We start from the raw sequence: 21,231 nt of genomic DNA on the forward strand, positions 1-21,231 counted from the left end.
CCGAAGGTCCTAGAACGTTTCTCAATGCTATCGTTTCTTGCCTGCTTTTTCGGCTGGCGAATGATCGTTGGGACGAATACGGAAGCGAAGTGAGGAAGAGTTGCAGAGAGAGCAGTGGAACAAGTTGAGATATTTTCATTAGAAAAGTTGGTGATTGCATTTGGTTTTGTTGGAAGAGTGAAAAAATACGAAGATTTACAAAATATTCAAAGCGTGTTATTCGTTATAATATCCGATGCGCGACTCACAAAATTTGATGCATTTATTAAATAATTTGGAGGAGATAATTTTAAGATATTGAAGGAAAAATTACACTATCAATTAGTAGGTAGTCGTGCGATTGATACTCCTCATTGAACAATGTAATCTGCTTATAATATGTTGTTGGTTATCCTACAATCCTATAATAACAGTTATCCTACAATGTAATAATCCGATCTAAATCTTACACAATTATGTACTTCGTACGATAAATATTTTGATTGTCAATCAACAGAAGCTGTATTCGTAAAATTTGTGGTTTGTTCAAATTATTCGCTCAATAAGATTTGATAATACACAAGACGTATACATAATCGCTTTCGCAATAGATTTTTTCACAATTTATTGGAACGAAAATTTTGGCTGGATTACATAAGCTACCGTCTATTGAATCCACTTATCTGAATCTGGACTTCTATTATTTGAACGAAAAATCATAGACAATTGGAAAAATCAATACATCCTTGTTATATGACTTGTTTGTTTTGCGATCAGTTCAAATAGAGTTCTACTGCAGCACAAAGAAACTAGAAAACTAACTTGATCGAAATTTGTGTCCAACATCGCATGTTACACGAATTCAAAAATCATGCCGCAATTTTAATAGATACGAGTATGAAAATTCATATTACTTTGTATATTTATTATATTTTGAGTATTACTTTGTATGTTTCGTGTATATCGTTATATTACGTGCATTCTACAAATGTTTGTACCTTTCGGTATATTTATATAAAGAACAAAAGAATGAAAAAATATTTGATCGCTATTCAACTCTTTCCAAAACGCTTGATAACAAACTTCAATTTCATTCGATTCACACGTTCTGGCAGGAGAAACAATAATTTCTACTTCGTAATCTATCTGGGTTAAACGTGAACAAACGTGAACAAATGTTATTATGAAAACGTCTCTGTTCTTTGGTTCGAGACACGTGAATGCACGCCGGTCATTCCAGAAAAGCGGAAAAAGCATGCCTGAATGAGTCGTTTAGAGTTATTCAGACTATTCGCCGTGTATTTTAGTCCTGGAATTTATTTATACGTTGGGGTCGTCGCACCACGACGCTTGTAAATAGATGTAGCTTATTTGCAGCCGCGGTTCGGCCTCGTGATACTGCACGATAACACCTATTAGGGTGTAATTAGTATGAAGGATTGTGCTATATTTCACTCATGAGATGTAACGGATAACACCGTTGAAATTGCAAAAATTAGATTCGCGGCTGAAATCTCTTTCAGCCATTGAAAAACTGCTTTTGCTTATAAAAATACTTACACACCAATACCTCCACTAGCGCGACAAAATCTTTATATTCACCTCTTTCTAGAGCTTTCATTCTCTGCCCAACACACTTATCAAACTACTCGATCGACCTCCGCCTACGAATTCACCAAAATAAATACAAGCACGGAAGATCAATGGACCCTTTCAAAAAAGAGGAACATCTATGAGAAAGAAATAATCGAATCTCAAAGGAGCTAAACTTATCGACCTTACCTTTCGTAAATTTTTAGATTTTATTGCATACAGGCATTGCCACAAATTTGTCGTTACCGTGATCGATCGGTATTAACAACACATAAATATCTTACTAAAACATTTGAATTAATGAGAAGTTAACGCACAAAAGCTATCCCATACGTATCTTCTTATACGATCGATTTCAGAGATCATTGACGCTATAAATTGAAATGCAGATGAAAATTTTGTTTACAAATATTCTTTTTCACTACCATTACCAGCTCGGAATCCGCAATTATTTACATCATCACTCCTGTTCAATTTATAGAGTTGATCAATGGCTTCCGAATAGTTCGATTCTCTCACGTTCATTTTATGGCACTCCATTTACCCGCATGAGGAGAAAGTATGCGGTGTGCGAAAGATTCGAGCTCTGGATCGAAACGACGCGACGATTGGAATTCTCTGTACAACCCCAAGCCAGATACCGCACAGCTGCCGGAACAAGCAGAGGTTTGAATCATCGCTGCGTAGAATAATCCAACGCTATTCCCTATTTACAAAATTGCAGCTCCCGCACGCGTAACTGTTCCCGCGTCGACTCTTCGGCTCATTGTATTCCACCCTTCGACGACACCCCTGCCCATTGTTGCGAATCGCACGCACCAGCGGCCTGCCTGGGGAATTTCCCCCTTCCCATGCGTTTATCCACCCTTCGACACGTTATTGGTTCGCGTGCAAACGCGTAGCCTAATTAGTATGAATGCCTGACCATCGTGACTCCTTCATCAAGCCCGGGATTTTATATATTCGGTTCAAGGTTGCGGAGGCCTATTCAACCAGATGCCGAATGATCATCGGACGTGAACCTGAGCATCGAGTAAATGGATATCGAAAGAGATTGCGAGTTTGGTTGTGAATGTGGAGGTTTCCTTATCTATCTTGAATGGGGAAGGTTTAACATTAGAACGGTTAGAGTGGTTTAAATGATCAATTTCGTAACTTTTCGTGGAAATTCTGAAGATCTGTAGTGGCAGACTAGCCGTTCGATTCGATTTTATACATATTTATTATTATGATTAATGCAATTTCTATGGATCGCATATTCCTTTAATTATTTTAATTGAAAAATTATTTATTCATTTAAATTATTGAGAGAAAATTGTAAATTAATGGATATAAAATTTCGATGACTTTTAAAAGTATAATACTATGTTTTGTATTAATATAAATTAGAAACTACAAATTATTTACATTAAAGGGAAAAATTGCATTCTTAGAGACGCGATTGTTTAAGTAAATTCAATCGAAATGATCGTTTCGGTATTGCCGATTGAATAAAAACTTAACGATGCGAAAGTTGCGATTTCTTTATACGCCACAAGATTTTATTCCGCCCGTCGACGATCGCGGAAGCCGCTGAAGAAGCTATCGGATGATTGTATAAAAAGAAATTGGTTCTCGGGTGAACGATAATGAGAGTTCTTTAGTGGTAATCGTTTAAATTTAAGATGATTCTTATCGCCGAGAGTAGCGTAATTTCGTCTTAAGGTCGATAAAGCTGTTAGATACTTAATTAACAACCAAATCTATCTTCTTTTCTTAGCACACGTAAGAAAGCCAATTACTAACAACGACGTCTACGTGATCTGCGATCGTAACGGTTTCTGTTAGTTTCTTCTTGACAATGATAAATCTCGTGTCGCAATGCTCATAGACAATTTCGAACGTTACATCGGTTTTACAGTTTCGATTGTCTTGGTCGATTGTGAGTCGAATGCAGAAACCAAGGAACCCAACTGCCGTTGTTAGTTGTGTTTAATTTAGTGGCAATTAGTGGAGCTGAAGCTGCTCGAGACTTCACCAACGAAGACGTGGTCTATTTCGAGAAACGCCGCTGCAATTTCTTTGGCATCACGGCAGCTTTTGTTTCGAATTTTCGGATGAATTACTGACATTAGTTCGAAAAAATCGTGTTTGATCGAGGAACATTAAATTAAATTAGAACGTATATAATAAACATACTTATATCGTATATAATAAACATAAAATCTACATTCATACAATATATATATAATTTACGTTTAAATATTATGAGAAAGAGCATTAAAGCACAGTGATAATGTGTCAGTGGTTGTCGAATTATCAATGAGTTTGATTAATCGCCTAAAAGAAACGTAGGTAAAATAAACGGGGATGATGAACTAAAGCTCGTTGCGAATCTAATTGCTTATTCATCCTTTAAAAGCAACGGCACGCGAGTCAATTGAACCAATGAGTCACTACGTCTTTCGAGTTCATCTTTTAGAGAATACTGGCCGTGAATAACGAGTTCGTACAAAATGCAAGTCGATACGGATGGATAGGTCATTTTTATGCTCTACCCAAAAGCGATGTTTTATAACTGTGACTGAAACTGTATTCACAGAGGCGTGACACGGTATAATTAATTAAGAACAGTTACAATGTACTGTAAATAAAATCAATTTGCAAGCTTGTATAATATTCCGTATTCAGTGGTAAATAATACCATTTGATCGTGCTCATTTAGGTTGAATTAATTTCGCGTTTGCTTTTACACGCGGAAAGTTTGTTTCACTCGATTCATCCTAAAAGCAACAAATTAGCGCTTCTAAATTTTTTAATTACACAAATTCTAGATTAATTTTTTTGTTCTAAATTAATGTCAACTGTACTTTGAATATTTTATTATTGTCATTTGTGTGAAAAGTTTTAGAAACTGTTTACGCATTTACCTTTAACCAATTTCATTCCTAATTTTCATTACAAATATGAAACTGTTGATAAAATATAAATCACTTAAAGTACGATAACAGTAAGAAAACAAAAAGTATCACTGGTTTGAGTGACAATATTTGTGGAAAATATATTTAAGTCTAGCATAGAAAGAAGATATACCACAAAAGACTGTACTTTGTATTATTCTATTCCATCGAATGAACATAATTCGTTATAATTTCATCGTCAAAAATATATTTATTGTACACCATTCGCTATAATCTACGGCAGTCGAAATTCGCAGGCTGTATTTCAATTTTAGAGAAATTCGTTGTCTCTCTTCTTCGAGCGAGTAACTAGGGACAGAGAAACGACATTTCGAGAGTTTCGCCTAGCTAGGCAAACGGAATCATTTAAAGACAGAGACATGACGCAATTCGAAACGAAAAGTTTAAAAGGATTACTTCCTAATTTACGTTGAATGCCGACAGTTTTGTAAAAGTATTAATTGTCACTCAGGAAGACAAGTTTCCCTGTCGCGTTTCCGTTCAACTCTGATTACTGTGGAATAAACACCGAAATATCTCAATGAGGCGTACAACACGCGTTTTTATAAATTTGTTAACGAAACAAAAGCCGCGGTATACGCAGCTAGCATTCACCGCGCTCACAATAATTCCCGAGCTTTCGAGCCTTCCTGTATATTTTGTGGCTTGAAGATTTTCTCCTCTTTTCCGTCCTGTCGTAATGAACGAGAAATTACAAATGCGACAACTCAAGATATCGAAGAATACGAAGAATACTCAAAACATAATAATTTCATAGAGCGTTTTAAAACATTCTCTAATAGACGTCACAAATTGTAACCGAAGTAACATTCCGTGAGTGAAGTCATAAAGTGTGAATTAATCGTTAAATTAGTTGGAATGACGAGAATGTTCTTATATTTATGTTCTACCTTCTATTTTCATGTAATATGCATAAATATATGTAATATATATATATATATATATATATAAATATATTTATCAGACACGAAAAGGTATGAGAAATAGTGCAAAGAAAATTATTATCAATTTCAAATGTACATCTTTCAAGGATTTATTCATTTCTTGGTTAAACCGTACAACCTAGCATTCAAAACTTCGTTCAAAATATACAAAAGATAGAATACAGCACAAAGAGATTATGTAGTTTCAATTACAAAAAACTTGCAGTAAAATTCTAAAATACGTAACGCACGCTTTAAAACAAACCGTGACGCAATCATAGCCAAAAACGTTCGCATAAATCTTCAAAAAAAGGCCGAAACATATATCTTCCATAACGATCATACGATCGTTTAAACAGTAACGATGGCAATTGTTTTTCCACATCGCAATGGAGAGAATGAACACGAGGAAAAGAAGAGGCGATTGAATTTATCAATTTCCGACTGACACGTTATCAATGATGATTTACTATGTTTGGTCGGAAATCGTGAAAAAAAATACACCAACGTTCTATTAATGGGAAGAATAACTCACACGAGTAAACGTAGTTTTAACTTGAACCGCGTGGAAATCCCTATTTAATGTGCTCGGCGAAAGTTTCTGAATGCGAAATTTTGCTTCGCTTGTATCTATGATCGTATATCGCGTACCGTGGCTCACTAGACTATCATGGTTTTTGCAGGATAACGCAAATTCATGTATACGAGAGGCTTTCGTGGATCATGCACGGATAGACAAGATCCGCGGAAACCAACCAGATCACGATTTAATGCTAATTAATAAGCGAAATACCTTCGTTTCGAAACGAAACGCAGACCACTCTAGGTGATAAACCTGACCAATTTTACGAGTATTATTTATTTTCCAGTAACTAAAATATTTTATCGGCCGGTCAAATTGATCACCCGCGATAAGCAAGGCAGAATACAATTTTTTCTTCGAAAAGAAAAAAGCAAACTAAAAGTAAATACCGAAAGACGTATTGTATGCATGTTTTAGGAAAAGTCAGAAATTATGAAGCGATATGATAGCGTTTAAATGTGGTTAAATTTGCGTAGAAGTTTGAAAGCGATCAATTTGACCGGCACTGGTAGGTTTAGTGTTTTAAAGAATTTCTCATTGTGACGCTACGTTGCAGAAAATACTGAAATCATTTCCGTACAAGCGGCGCATAAAAATTCATATGAAAGATTAGACCGTGAAATATCATGATCGCTTTATTGGTATTATATTAAATCATAAAGGAAAATCTTCTACATTTGTTCGTAAGCACCAGACTGGAACATTATATATTAAATACAATAAGCGGCATGAATTGCAAATATTCAGGTTTATGCATTCTACGGCATACGCGCGTTCATTATCGTTTTTATTCACAACGTATCAGAATAAAATATTTTATTACGCCAGATTTGCGGTATAAAATCTTGTAACTATTCGTAATTTGTGAATTATTCTTTTATCCATAATATTACGTATTCTCACCACGATTTTCTACATTTACATGCTAATAATCTTTCGATCGCAGTTTTTCACTTGAGAGTAGAATGCGATAAACACAAAGGGAACCCGTTCGCTTTACTGCTCCGATTAACGCAATACGAAAACAGAGTCTATCGTTAAAGAAACACAAAAGGCATCTTTCGCAAAGTAGGAAGCGAATGTGACCGAATGCAAAAGGCAAAGTTCGAGTTGTGTACTTGCGCAAACAACAATGAAGTGTAATTAGAGAAGTCCAAGGCGCGAAGCGCTAGATCGAGGGCATAGAGGAACGCCCATTCCCGGTAACGCTACACGAAGTTCGCGTGATGATTCTAAGACGGTAGAGGGTGATACCTAGGTCCCTCCCCGTGGTGCAACCAGACGCGCTGTCTCTGAAAGGGTCCTCCATGGCTCGTTTACGAGGCGACAAGACAGATAGGATGGAACGCTAGGGAGGAGAACGTTCGTTGAGCTAAATGTAAATTTCGTTCCTGATTCCTGGCGTACTCTGTGCACAATGTGGACAACGTAGATAACCAGAGCCGTTGATGACGACACGAGCAAATGCCAGAGGGACGGTAAATCTTTTATGAAATCACCGTGAAATCATTGCTCTACACCATCACCGTCTCATACTCGTTGCTCCATGGTTGCGCAGACGAGCTGCGCCATGGCGGTCACCCTCGCGAAGAACTTGAACTTCCCTCGGGAGAGGGGTAAGAAAGTAAATTTCACCTCCGTATTTCGAGGGATTCGCGTCGCTCTCTGACGAGACGCTGCGAAATGGCGATATCACGCCACCTTTGATGTCTGATACCAAGATTCCCTGTTTCGTGGTATTCAAATCCCTAAGATCCCTTCAATCTGGATGAAATATTTCGTAGGAAGATAGAATATTTTGTTTTCGAAAACTTGATACAACTTTATACGATGATCTCGCGAAGTAGAACGAACTAATCTAACAGTGAAACTCTTGGGTACGATACGCTTACTCGAGGAAATTAGTATCGACACTGTTGTATATTGGAATTTGTGGTGGTTTCTATTCGTCTCTATCTTTGGGAACATGGAATCAGGATTGATTTACGTTAGTCACTGAAACGATCTTTAACGATGTAATACGACGTGACAAAGATTGGTACGAACATTTTTAATCACAGTATTATTACTATGCTTCACTCTTTATAATCGTAACGTAAAATCATCTTTTATACAATATCTCGATCCACCTTCTTTCGTTACTATGTTAACAAGAAATCCAACAGTAAAATCGGTGATAAATAAGGCACACCTACTCTAATCAAAATTTCACCGATTAAGACGTACAAAGTTATCTGCAAATATCTACAAATATCAGCACATCTTGCAGCACGGAAACAACGTTAGTTCACAGGTCACGAGCATCTTTCTTCCAAGAAAACTTCGTTTTAGTTCACTCGAAGTGGCACACTGTCAATCGAATCAATCGTCGAAGCAATCGTTTTCAGTTCTTCGAAGGCACACACAAAACAGAAACACAATAGAACCGAGCGTTTTCCACTCGACCTAAACTACATCGTTCCAACAGTGACGATATCTCGAAGGGCTGTTCACGTTAACTCTACCTTTCTACGAACTTTCTACGATTAAAGGAGTTTTACACCCACCTAGAATTTTTGTTGTTGACACGATCGCGATTCCTGGTTAAGCGTGATCGTGGCACGACACCCGGTGAACTTCGACCCGAGTGAGTTGCCTTAGAAAGCTGGCCGCACGTAAACGTTAAAGACTCTTTAACCGGAGGGCGGTTGAACAGCGAAAGGGAAGAGAAAGAGAGAGAGAAAGGCTATTCGGGGTAGGCGAACATTCCACGCGGCTGTTGGCGCGTGCGCGCGCGTGCACATACACGGCCGTATCCAAAGAGACTGTACCACGCCAGTGTCAAATAGAGAACTCATTTCCACGAGACTTGGTCTCAGGCCTGAAAAAATCTACACGCAATTTGAACAGCAACGTTTTTACGTTCGATTTGCGATAAGCCTCGCCAATTCCAAGATTTGTCGTATTTCCATACGTTGTTTGAAAATAAAATATTTTAAGGTTTGACGAAATTTGACACTACGTAATCTTCTATACATTTTATCAAATCTTTGTTGTATGCTAATCTTTGCGCTAATTGTAAATTACAACGCTTGTTGTTTTTTTAGCTTTGCGATAAAATGAAACTGCGAGATTGCAATTTCCAAACGACGAATTCGAAGCTTGAATTAAAGATTACGATATGTGATTTTTACTTTACTCCGAAGAGTTTAACGTCGTACGAAAATTGGAATGTAGTCGGATTTTTTGTCCTAGCATTTTTTTGTCTACTTGTTAGAATTTTAGCGCACAGAAGCCGGAACCACGAGTTACGAACCGTTCAGAAAACGTCCTTCCATGGCCGTTACTTCCGACGTATTTCGGGACTGGCGGGCTTCCATGGATTGCCGCACGTTGCACGGCTTGGTCATTGGCCGTATTTTGCCATCTGCTACCGTGAAAGCGTGGGCTGTTGTTTTATTTTATTCAAGCGTTACTTTTACGACTTCCAACTTCAAGAACTCATTAACACTGTCGATAAATTTTAATACTAGTTAATTAGAGATATCGTTTGATAATAACTTTTTATGAGAAGGAAATATCATCGATCGCTTCTCTCGATTAGGAACGTGGATATCGATATACGAATTATTGAACTATCTACAACTTGATAGAAATTATCTGGATTTCTACATATTCAAATGACAATGGCCATTAAACCGCAGATGCTTATGAAAATTCATATTGTTACGAATATAGTTGAAGAAATGAAATCTGAATGGAAATTTGCCTCTCGCTCGCTAAATACCGTAGCAAGTATTTTAATTTGTACTTTATTTTGTTTCGCTACCTGTAGGCTTTTTGTAAACGTTTAAACCGCAGTTTAAGTATCATTAGCCAAATGTATTCTTCGATAGTGCGATCTGTTAAGAGCTTCCCAATTTTTAGCAAATTAAAAAATTTCTCGCGCTATTGGATCAATATTCGTTTCAAAGTATAAACGCTATTATTATACGAACGGTAGCAATTCATAACGCAGCGACGATAGGGATCGCAGACATGTGACGACTCAATAATTCATGACCGCTCGTAAGATTCCATCTAATCCTAACGATCTCTCGCGCTTTCCGTTTCTCCTCTTTTCATTAGTTAAGATGAACGCGATACAATTTTCCCTAATAGCACGTCGGTCGTGTGAGAAAAATGTAACGCGATAGAACTTGGAAACAGTTATATTTCTCGGTTCAACAGACCAGGTTGGACACGCCTACGAGTTGGCCCTATTTCGATCAAAGATGCTCAGCTCGTCCGAGAAATTTGTCCAGAGCCGATCGAACGTTTTCCTAAATTCTTCTCATTCTCTGCACCGCTAATATCGGCCTCTGGTAATATACTATGCCAATAATCCACGTATTTTTCGTTTCGGAAATTTACACCGTGAACGTGATTTGACTGTGCGAGCGTTTCACGCGACATCGAAAAATCGTGCACGACGAAAAAGTTGATCGACATGATGGAATCGCGGTGCTGGCACTCGCCAAAGATGAACAAAATTTTCATTCGAGCGGGGTGGATGTCACTCCGAAATAGAAGCGAGAATTCGATACTGGAAGCGTTCAACGAACCGGATTGAAACGATTTCGAACGACGCGAATCGCTGAAAAATTAAGTAGATACGTCCCGGTTACGGTCGATCGATAAGCTGAAATTCGGGAAATCTTACATAATTGACGAGCTCGTCCGCGTGTGGAACAGATGGCTGACGTTTCCACGACGACCCACGCATACTGAGTAGCTTTGTACGCAGCGTGATTTAACGAGCGAAGTTATCAGAACGATCACCGCTAATTATTTAATTCCGTCTTCCCGCTCGGGAAGACGAATATAGTATACGCGAACCGCGTTCTCTTCATATCGATCCGGCTGCTTCGACGAAACTCAGGAAACGCGCGAATCGTTCGATGGAACAACAAGAAGGGGATGGACGGGATGAAAACGAGATAGTTATAGGAGATAGTTAGAAAAAGAGAAACAGAGAAAACTGTGTGTGTATGTAAGAGAAAAATGTATGTACACATGTCTATGTGTGTGTAAGGGCGACAGCGCGATCTCCGGTCCTGACTTCACGTGGCTTCTATTGATTTACTACGAGGCGCTGGTTTTACGAAAGAACCGCAAAGTCTCGTAGTGAAAAGTTCGCCGGCGATCGATCCGCGCTGTCAGTCGGGATCTCTTCGTAGCCGTGTTGTCTCGTGTATAGTCACGCTAGCACTGCAACAGTCTGCTCCAACAGTTCAGTGACACGGTGCACTATACGACACAACCGCTTTAGCCTGGCTTCAGGGAATCGACACCGGCTGTTTCCGCAACCAAAGTACGTTGTCAGTCTAGTAAACATCACGTTTCTCGATCGAACTCTCGTCTCGTTTTTTCGACCGTGATCGTTTTTCACGATCGTTTAATATTATAGGAAAGAATCCTTAATTTGTAATTTTGTCCACTCGCGAATGAACAACTAGAAAATGACTCGAAAGAAAGCAGGCTTTAAAAAGCAGTATATCTCTCTTGCTCGTAAAAAAATTTCACAGAAAACTACTATTCGAGATGCCAGACATATTTAATAACGCGATGGCATTCGTCAAAGTGTGTCAAAAGATCGCAGTAAGAGTTCACCTGCCGTTAGAGGGTGGCAAGCACCAAGGACAAGCACGCGAGAAAAAGAGATCGAAAAGCAAGAAGAGAGAGGGAGTGAGAGAAAAAGAGAGGGGGGGGGGAGAGAAGGGGTGGAAAAATGAGCAGGTCGCAGGCCGCAGGGCGTACGGGCTACATCCGTACCTCCTTACTTCGGCAAAATCAATAACCTGTTTGGGGGTGTAGGAGAGAACCTAAGGAGAGAGGCCATAGCACGGCACCGCCGCACTAGGTAGTACGAGAGCCAGGTGTGTTGTAAAATACGTACGCGAATGTCCAGGTGCGAATGTCGAAGGCGTCTCTTCCCCCAGAACGCTCGTGATCGTGTCGCGTACGAGTCGGGAACAGAAGCGCGTAACCGGCACCACCCCCGAATGTCCTGGCACCTGCAAACGTTGCTGGGTATCACCGAACAACCTCCTGCAAGTCCCCGCCGTATAAATTCTCGAATCGAGCGAAAAACGTACCACGAAACACGTATATTACTAACACGATCCGATTCACTGTCTACCTCGAATTTTTCAGGTTCGACGAAACTCTGTGTTTTTAGCTCCTGGCACGAGCTCACCGCACGCACCGGTATACGACGTTAATCGACGATAATTCCTCGAAATCTTTTTTCCAGTAACTCAGAATCCTGCGACGATGACACTGTCAGCAGAGGTCTCCCCCTCCCGAACGTTGCCTCCTGTTATCATTGCCCACCACCTCGCGGATACAGAACGAACGTCTCGTTCTCTGTTCGCGATCCGAATCGCGCGCTCTTCTCTCCGCCGGAAAGCAAAGAGAATTCACCACCCCGACCCCCAATGTTGTTCGACTTTTGAATAAAACACGAATATCGGTGTCGATGTAGCGACGACACCGAGCAGCACACGAATTTCGAGCCTCGACGAACGACTTTCCTGTCAATGCTTCCCTTTCAGAGAGGAGATACGTTACCAAGAGACAGAGAAACGGACGCAGCACAACGACACGCGTTTCGAGCTGTCGCGGCTGTGGGGCGCGGACCACTACCTCGACGAGCCTCCCGGATCGTTGGATAAAACTCGGTGGGGCCGTTCCGGTCGGCGTGCGAACTCCCTACTCTCTCTCTCGCTTTTCCCCTACCACACATACTCCACCGACGTTCGACTTCCCCACCACTATCCTTCGTCTCTCGCTCGTCTTTCGTCTCTTTCGTTCCAGTGACCACCCCCCACCTGTGCTTTCCCTCCCTTCCGCTCAGACGCCGCGACCATCGCGTCGCGTCGCGTCGCGTCGCCGTCACCCCTCAACCTTGCAGGGTGCGCGAGCGCACCATCACCACCCATGCCGTACCGTACTGTGCCGTACCGTGTCTGTACGCTTCGGTCATGCACTTCGCGTGTGTCGTTACCAACGTTGAACCGACCGCGTCACTGGACCCAACGTATGCGATTGGAGATGGAGATTAGGCGATGCTGCTGCGTCACGAACCCTGTCCGTGATTCGGGGAAGAAAGCATCGTCGCTTGACCCTGGCCCGTCCTGACCGATGGGCTGCGACCAATTATGGAAATATTTACGCGTGTGCACGCTAGCGATCAGTTCGTCGAAATATCGCCTTAGATCAAAGTATCCGTTCCGTCGAGTCGGCTTCTCTTTTCTCAATGGTCGTCCGATCGGGAAAGATTTACGCTTGTAACTCGTGAAATATTGGTCCGGCGTGATAAAGTCGCCGAGGGGATGGAGATTGATGATGGCGCGCCGCGATCTTCCACGCGACTCTATCTACCAATCTACGACTCACGTCCTTTAACGAATTCGTATTTGAGTTTATAGGGGGATAAATTTTGTCTTTACGTGTCTGGTCGAATTTAGAGACACCGATCGCCGAGAGAACCGTTATCGCGGTTATACATATTACGCATATTACGAAAATATCGGATGTTTCTATTACGATGGCAATACGAGTCTTATGGAAATTTTAAATATTCTTTCTTCTTCCAAAAAGGAGCGAAATATTTTTTATGTTTATATTCAGCCTGAAAAATAATTTTTAGATGAAAGCTTTAATATATCTTTAATGTGTATTCTTCAAATTTTTGTCCGACTATTTTTCCAAAAAGTAAAATATGCACGAGATGAAATTGTAGAAGAAACTGGAAATTGTACAGCATTATGAAAAATGAAACGATAAAATTATACAAAATTATGTATGTCTGAAATTCACCTTCCTAAAAGTCTCAACTTCATGTTACAATGAATGTTTCCTATAATATTTTTACACCTTCATATCTTCCTTTATTTAATGTTTCATCTTCAGTCGAAATAATTTCCTTTGTTTTAAATATGTTTTCATCTTTGCCCCTTTTCATGGTGGACGTAGTGGACATCCTTTGCTTCTAAATGGTACAAATACCAAGTTTATTGCACTCACATGTCTGCGATATACTTCAACACTGGAACACCTGATCGATATATCGAAACACACTTTATTCGGCTTTCTACTTTTCTCCTTTCACTCTATTTCCCATCTTTATTACATTTCCACGATGATAGAGTCCTACTTGCAGCTTTTTTACTGGTAAAAAGTGTGTCTTACGTGTAATTAAGGTACTTACAGATCTGTGCCTGGACGAAAAAGAAGGAAGAAAAACAAACCGCCCGTATCGTCCACCAAAGCCGAATTTTATTTGAGCTTAAACCAATGCAGCCAAGAACTTCGGCAAAGTGTTCTCTTAATTATGCCCCTTGGTGGTTGGATACTTAAGGATGACAATCGCAAAGGCAGTTATTCCTTGATGTCATTGCAGCGTGGCCAAGTATTCCACGTTGATCTTGGCTGCTTTAAGTCGAGGCATTCGCCTTGGATGAGAAAATCCACCCTAACGGCATCTGAATATTGCAACCTCATCCACTTCACGATGCCGGCTTACTTCGTCTGCGTGTAAAAGGGTTGTCCCTAGCTTTGAAGATCAAGAGCGTTTCAACGTGCGCGCATGAGAAACACTGGTTATTACCAGAGTAAAAAGAGGAAGTCTACGAGGATCGAACGTCGGAATTTGGAGAGAAAATGTATTTGGGTTGAGTCTGTCACATTTCCTTCGTTAGAAAATAAATGTTGATACGACGACGATTGAAATTTAAGTTTAAGTGATTACATGAAATAATTTCAATTGAGAAGGTCTTCGAAAGAAAGAAATATATACGTCCATGGTACAGTGAGTTACAGAAGTGTCCATACATCCCCAATTTCTGACTTTAATCGACCGATTAATATTTTTTTACGATACAAATGTCAAAACTCTTGTTTACGATAAGGTATTTTGGTAATCGTATACATGTATAGTAATTGACTATTTGAAAATACATTCCACGCTTACAATGAATCATAGAAGGATACATTCATATATCTCTGAATTGCAACCGAAAGCAGCGCATAAAACATACAAATCTAGATAAACTCACGTAAAATCAATTTTACTAAAGTTCACGTCAAGCACAGACAAAATTAATTTGAAACCTCTTATCTATATTCTGAACGAATGTTTCTTTATTCTGACGTTGAAAAAAAAAAAAAACAAAAAAATACTTAACCGTTGGAAACAAACGTGATATGCGAGATAGGCGTAATCGTTTTAGCAATTCCGATACAAGTTCGACAAGCAATATTTTACACGAGGTATACATGGAAGATTCCTTGCAAAACGATTTGACTGCGATCTAAATTGGATTCGGTCGACGAATTTTTGCGATAGCAGCTTTATCAGTACCGCATCGATATCAACTTTCGAATATTTGTCGGCTGAGAACGAAGTTGTTTCGCGCAACAAATGAACTAGCTGGGGAATAATAGACGACGACCGCAATGGCTTTTGCAAAACCGATCGAAGGGTAAAATATTCATAGAAACTGGCGAAATCGTGAAATTTGGAAGCATTTGAATGGTAGGCTGTACACAGCAAAATGTACAGACAACGCATCGATAGATATTAAAAACGCTAAATGGAAGTATAAATTTCTGCTTCATTACAATATACTTACTCGACATTCGATTTTAACAAAACGGCGCCGATTTAGCGTTCGCCTCATTTCATATGGTAAAATATATTCGTATGTTTCATTAGTAATAATATTCCTGCGAAAGCAACGATGCGGTAAAGTGTAAATCGAATCGGGCTAATGAAATCAACAGAATTTAACGATAGGTGTAAAATATTAAGTTTCAATTTAAATTAAAGTATGAATATAAATTTGACGTCAAACAACCTTTGAATGCTTATATTCTTTTATTGATCTTTTAATTTTGAAATACGCTAAATATCCTATAAAATATCCTATCGTTGAATGAATAAAAAAGTTATTTCTTCGTCAAGTTCCATTTCTGGTCACCTTCGATCTGTTAAGAAGCATATGAAGACTATGGATTCCTCGGGGGCGCAAATGTTTGCACGGTGTACGAAAGTCATGCGGATTTCTCGGAACAATGAAAATCAATTTGACAGGAACGTCGACGCTCTCGCGAATCGAATTTACAAAGCACATTTACGAATAGGTTGCGCGCGTGTAAGTGGCGTATGAGAGTTCCGCAATTTTGATTCGAATAGCAAGCTGTATGTTATTGTCGTTCGGTATATGTTCGCGTCAGACGTTTGCCATGGTTGCGGAAATCTACACGGAATCTCCGAGAACCTAATACATTTTCAAATCAGAAACAGCACGCCCGACGACAGTGATCGATAATAACGTGTATTTCAGATATCATTAACAAATGCATTTAAAATTTTACCTCCAAAGAGTATCTACAAGACAGTTTTATTAAAAGCGTCTTGTCATAGCAAGGTTGCGAAAAATTGAATTCATATTTGAGAAATTTATCAACTTCATGGGGCCATGATACCTTCAAATATTAATTAATACGTTCGTTTCCACCAAATTTAATTCGTAACATAGTAATTGTTGGCGAGGTCTTTGCTTCTGTTCATCTTGGAATTGTTTTTAATGGTAACTTTCTGCAAAAGAGAGTGTTTTACATTGTCTGATTATTTTTATTGCTACATACAATAGCAGTTACTATGTTATCTCGTTAATTTTTTTATTGTAGGATTAAACCTTTTTGCTGTTCACTAAAATAATGAAATGTGATTTAAAAGCTCGCAATTTGTAGTAAAAATAAAAAAACTCCATATGTATTTCAAAATAAATTCTTGAAATCGATTGTTTCGTATTAATGGAAATAAAAATTAACAGAATTCGAAATATCTCATCACAATTTAAGTCGTATTGAAATTGCAGCGTTAAATCTGGCGATCTGGGTAAATAATAGGATAGCAAATATTTATGAAAATCTTACATCATAAATATTTTGTCAATAATTTCTTTCTTAAAACATCTGAAATATATCTACTTTTCAATAAAAACGTTACAACCATTTGCGTAATATTATCATCGTTGAATATCTTATTGATCATCTTATCAATTCGGAATTTTAATAGCAATTCACCTATTTTCGAGAGATGTTAGTGCTGACAATTTTTACTCTCGACTGTTTTTCTAAAAATTCATTGCATCCCTATACATACAATTTCAAAAATTTCTTCTCCAAATATCAAATAAGCCAACTGAATACTATCGTATATCACAAATACACCAAATTATTTACACGCACTTCGTGCCAAACCAAGACCCCGTTGGTTTACCTCGTTCACAGAGTATGATGAACGTCATTCGCTTCAAGTCAACGATGAAACAAACACACGAAGCAAACTAAATCGAATTTGATTGAAACAATGTGTATTAACTGGAACAATCGATCAAGCCTGTTTGAACGTGCATTTCGATATCGGCGAAGAATTCGACATAATCGACGATATTCAATGAAGAAACTCCATGAATCGTGGAGAAACCATAGCCAGAGTCACAAATGCAATTGCGAGAGAGGTCACATTCGTTCGGTCTATGACGCCTTCAAATTATTAATCACAGGTTGTGTTCGTGTCCAAGTAGTTTCACATTACGTACCGAATTATCGGTTTTCATCTCAAATGGATTATCCTGTCGCCGCAATTATGTAAGATTCCGTATAACACTCTGAACGATTTTGAGAATTCCCTTACAGAGCCTTGCCGGATTCCATTTCGATTCACATTCGATTCGTATGTACTATCGACTGGCTGTTAAATCTCTTCCTTGCTCGTCGATCAATTAATAACTAACGCTTGCGCGAGCGCCGACGGTTTCCATAGTTCGTTTCATAGTCTGCAAGTAAATTGTTCTTTGTCAAAGTCGATAACAGATATGCAAGAGAGAAATCACCTCGTGAAAGATGCCGCGGCATCGTGTACTCGATCGAGTGATGTACAACACACGAAAATGGAGGATGCGATGAATCTTGTAACGATTCATAGTATGGAAGAGTATTGTAGAGTTACGGTTTGTAAAATTTATTTGGACAATGAATTAGTGTTTTTGCTTGATAAAGATCTTTGTACTTTTTGGAATTGGAGATCATATCACTCGGCAATCTAGCGATAAGAATCACGAATCGTAGCGCAAAGTTAGTTACAGCCTCCTGACCATCGATTTAGGATTACTCAACATTTTTGACAATTTTCGTGTTTTTAGTAAACTTGGTAGCCCCAAATACATGCTATTATACGTAGTAAGAAAACTTATTAAATATGTATTAAGAAATTATGCAGATTTGTGTCAATAACTTCCTCATGTTACACACGTTATCGCAGGTATAATAAAGAATTTAGTACTTGAACACGCAAGCGCAATTATCAATTGGTAATAAATCAAAGAGTTTATAATTATAATAACATCTCACTCGTTGCTTTTCGTGCGATTATTTCGTAATTTTACGAAAATTTCATATTTATTCAGTCCTACTTTCTTGCCTCATTTCCATTCACTCGAACATCATTACCACGTTGTGACAACCTAAACAGTATACAGGAAGTTCGGCTACAGGTGTCAAGAAATGTAAGGGGTGATTCTTGAAGCCGAAATGAGACGAAAATTAAAAATAAAAAGAGTGCATTTTTTAGTTATAGTTATTAACAATTAAAAATCGGTCACAATATCTTGCACGCTAGCAAACCTTCCTACACGAACGAAAGGAGGTCGACCTAAGCAACGGGGCGCACAGTGATCCTTAAACCGAACGACACATGGGCGGCAGCTTATCTCGTACAAGTCGTAGAGAAGAAGACCGTAATATTCAAAAACGTAAACGACGTGACGTTATGCAAAAGAAATGGTGGATTAACATTAAACTTGCTTACTTATGTAAATCCATAAGAGCGTATCGGAAATCGCTCTATAAAATTTCCGAGTGGGAGGATTAATGTTTCCGCTAATACTTTGCTTCCATTCATAAATAAAATTCAAAATCAATTCAATAATTCAATTAAATAATCAATTTAATTGATAAATAAAAAAGCCTATTATCAATGCTCATAAAAGATATACATAGATGGATTGATACGAACACCTAATCAGGGTCGCAGCCAATTAGCTCAATATTACTTGCCATATAATTAATAATTATACCAGTCATACAGTTAATTCCTTTGCTGTATAGCGATACAATTTGTAATTATATATCAAATAATACTAATTGCCTGGATCTCACCGCGAGTAGGTGCTGCGAGTGGAAACCCTCCCTATCCGCGACCCATCCACCCTCCTTTTACGCAAAAAAATCTAAAATGTATTCATCGTCAAATAAATACTCCTTTTGGTGTACGTTTGCACAATGTTCGAAATGAACAGAAAAAGGAGTCTTAAGAAGAAAAACCGATACGAAAACTAGAAACCTGACTAGGATTCATGAAAATCTGAAATCTAAATTTTCGACTTTTATTGTCGTGAAAGCGAAAACTAATTAGTTATGATTAAGAATTATAATAATTAATTACGATCAAGAGTTGAATAAAAAGGACCAGAGAATAAACTGAAATATGTGCCATATATTGTAGAATTAATTACTACAGAATATATACATTCTATAATGCCATGCTTTTACTGCGATGCCATGCTTTTACTACCATGCCATACTTTTACTATCATGCCATGCTTTTACTACGATGCCATACTTCATACTACTATATCAACCTATTTACTACCTACACCTTACCTACTTACTTAGATTACAACCTCAAAATTGTCTACCTAACCATAAATCACACCTATATAAGAATCTAAATATCTGGTTACTCTGTCTACGTAATATCCTAAATGTAATAAAGGGAAAGGGAAGGGATATTGTATGGAGTATGAGGTCCTCTTCGTTTGTAATCATCTCGCGACACTACTAACAGCCGCGATATTATTTCGCAACTCTAATTCAACCCGTAATTAATCTCTCGCGACACTAATCAGAAAAACCGCGGCATGTCCAATGTGTGATGATGGACCAATATATACATCGGCTATAAATAAGAACTATTACCACCACCACCACCACCACCACATCAACCATCAACCATCAACCATCAACCATCAACCATCAACCATCAACCATCAACCATCAACCATCAACCATCAACAATCAACAATCAACAATCAACAATCAACAATCAACAATCAACAATCAACAATGTCCAATGTGTGATGATGGACCAATATATACATCGGCTATAAAGAAGAACTATTACTACCACCACCACCACCTCCACCATTCAATAAGTAAATATTACAATACCTATCGAAATTAGTTAAAGCTATTGCTATTAAGGTTTCTATGCTTCAAACTTTGTCTACACGAAGCTATCGTTAAATTATTAACAATTCTATATCGCTGATTACATTGAAACAATAAAATAATTCGCTAAAAATTCGTTTGAAATAAGAGAATGATTTCATATATTCGAAATAGAACAATGATTTATTTAACAGTCTTTACTTTCATCTTGGTATTCCAAATAATTAAGAAATTATTTATTATGAAATATGTATCAAATACATTTTAAAATAAATTATATTATAAATTGTATATCAAATGTTACCCATGCTCTATGTTTACGATAGAAGTCTACGATAGAAGCTATCGATAACAATATCATTTAATAAATAAACGACCTTAATTAAGCGATATTAATAACGAGTAATAATAGTAATGAAAAACCGACGCCACCAATAGGTTAGAATACGTTACAAACCTGACACAAGGCGATCCACGTTATCGGTACGGAAGGAGACGACTGAATGATTCCTTGTAACTTAGTTTCGCAGAGCGACTTTCGATGTAGTGGGGGAAAGGGGGCTCGCGCGAGCCGGTGCACGAGCAGGTACACAGTTAACTATTACGCACTGCTACAGATTAACGATCAACACAAAAAATGTAAACATCAACAAAAACATTAATCTTCTACGCAGCGCTTACACGAATCTTTCCCAATTACAAACAAACCATGCATACACGTAATATTTACATCCTACACAACGATTACATCGATCTGTATAAACATCGTGCAGTAATTCATAGCCCTACTGGCAGCATTCTGTATCAAAGACACATTTGTCTAGCTTGAAACGAGAGAAAGAAAATATACTTACTGATACTGTATATACAA

General features: G+C 38.4%; 1 protein-coding gene across 2 annotated transcripts in view; it reads right to left on the reverse strand.

Moving 5' to 3' along the window:
* LOC117242895 (neural-cadherin-like) overlaps positions 1 to 12,715 on the reverse strand; it is a 60,776-nt gene extending 48,061 nt beyond the window's left edge. For both annotated transcript variants that reach the window (XM_033509954.1, XM_033509953.1), the window contains exon 1: positions 11,956 to 12,715. The gene's annotated coding sequence lies outside the window, so the exon portion shown is untranslated. The remainder of the gene's footprint in view (positions 1 to 11,955) is intronic.
* Between the last annotated feature and the right edge of the window lie 8,516 nt (positions 12,716 to 21,231).

Source organism: Bombus vosnesenskii, unplaced genomic scaffold, assembly GCF_011952255.1.
Source record: "Bombus vosnesenskii isolate JDL3184/JDL3185 unplaced genomic scaffold, Bvos_JDL3184-5_v1.1 scf7180000016279, whole genome shotgun sequence".
Classification (NCBI taxonomy): Eukaryota; Metazoa; Arthropoda; class Insecta; order Hymenoptera; family Apidae; genus Bombus; species Bombus vosnesenskii.